Raw genomic sequence first — 1,709 nt, 5'->3', positions numbered from 1 at the left:
ATCTCCATCCTTTGTTTAACTTTCTTCTCTTGTATTTATTTATATGTTCATATTCTCATAAATGCATGTGCTTTGTTATGATATTTTGTTTTTTTGTTTTCAGAAGGCAACAACACCTTGCCCTTCTCTGCTTGAGTTCAAGTGTACTGTTTTCTTCATTTCATTTGACTTTGCTGTTCCATTCTACCCTGCCCCATAAGCAGCGACATCAATAAGGTTGTTAATTAGAGGAATTTTAGATTCATCAAGTAAACCTCCAATTGTGAAAGGAAAGATGAATCCCCTAGATCTTTCTCCTTCGTGGCAAGTTTGTTGCATATTAAAGCAGAACACTCCTCAATGAGTATAACAGAGGACATGTCCTCCAACTTCTTTTTCTTCTTGAGTAGATTTTTCAAGAATTTGGCATACCTCAGCATCTGAGCAAGGGCTTCTACAAATGGGACATTAATGTGCAAAGCTTTAAACATGTCGAGGAATTTTTTTGTACTACTCATCTTGTTGGTCTTTCCTTGCCTTTGACGGTTTGGAATTTTCTGTTACCACGATGGGTTCAGCAAATTTTGGTTGAAGCACCATCTCGATAGAATTAGTTAGCTGCTTCCCACTTTTTAAAGTCATACCATTCAGTGATTCCTTCGGGTTCAGTACAGTGTTGCTCGGGAGGGTCCCTGGTAGCATTTCCTCCAGTAGTTTAGACATTTGGGCTACCTAGTGCTCCAAATTCCTTATAGTTATATTGGTGTTTCTGATCATCTCATCATTACCTGTGAACCGAGTCTCGGTACTCTTGATGAATTTAGCCATTAAACTGGCAAGGTTGTTGGAAGGTTCTAAGGAGGATGAGAACAACGATTGTTGTTCAATTCAAGGTGGAGGCTTGTATTGTTGCTGTTGCTGAGCCAACTGTCCCTGTCCCGGCTAACTCCAAGAAAAATTTGGATGATTCCTCCATACGATATTATATGTGTTGCTAAATAGGTTGTTCTGATAGTGATAGTTCAGACGAAAGAAGTCCACTTGTTCAATCTGTTCTGTACTTGCATCATTATAGGAGGAATATCTTGGGTCACATAAGTGGCCAGAATGATCATGAATAGGTCCTAAACTTGAAGATGGAGATTGCATGGTGTCCAATCTTTTAGTTATTTCTTCCACCTGTACTATGAGAGAAGTGATGACATCCACTTGATAAATACCGGCAATCTTCGCCAGTTTGGTCCTTTTCGGACTCCATCGATACTCATTTTTGTCATCTCTTCAATCATATTTTGTGCCTCACTCGGTTGCTTCTTAAACAATGAACCTCTGGTGGCTGCATCATGCATCTATTTGGTGGAAGTTAGTCCATTATAGAAGAACTGGATTTGCATCCATTCAACAATTCTGTGCTGAGGACATTTCCTCAACATTTCCTTATACCTTTCCCATGTATTGTATAAGGAGTCATATTCTAATTGGCTGAAAGAGGAAATGTCACTTCTGAGTTTGGGGATCTTAGAAGGGAAAAAACAAGCAATAAATGCCTCAAAAGTCTACTTCCATGTTGTGAGAGACCCTGGGCGCAAGGAATTTAACCACTGCTTGGCCCTTCCTCACAATGTGAATGGAAAGAGTCTCAAACAAACTGCTTCCTTTGAAATATTTCTCACCTTATAAGTGTCACAGATTTCTAAGAAGTTTCTAAGGTGCTTATAAGGATCTTCGTC

General features: G+C 39.3%; 1 non-coding gene across 1 annotated transcript; it reads left to right on the top strand.

Annotated features, from left to right (window-relative positions):
* Positions 1-1,383: 1,383 nt before the first annotated feature.
* Positions 1,384-1,490, top strand: LOC120252280. Its single transcript, XR_005533823.1, has one exon. It is a non-coding gene; the product is annotated as a small nucleolar RNA R71 (small nucleolar RNA).
* Positions 1,491-1,709: the final 219 nt, after the last annotated feature.

The sequence above is a fragment of the Dioscorea cayenensis genome, chromosome 20 (genome assembly GCF_009730915.1).
Source record: "Dioscorea cayenensis subsp. rotundata cultivar TDr96_F1 chromosome 20, TDr96_F1_v2_PseudoChromosome.rev07_lg8_w22 25.fasta, whole genome shotgun sequence".
NCBI classification, from domain to species: Eukaryota; Viridiplantae; Streptophyta; class Magnoliopsida; order Dioscoreales; family Dioscoreaceae; genus Dioscorea; species Dioscorea cayenensis.
Note: the sequence above shows the minus strand (reverse complement) of the source record. Positions and strands in the feature narration are given on the sequence as shown.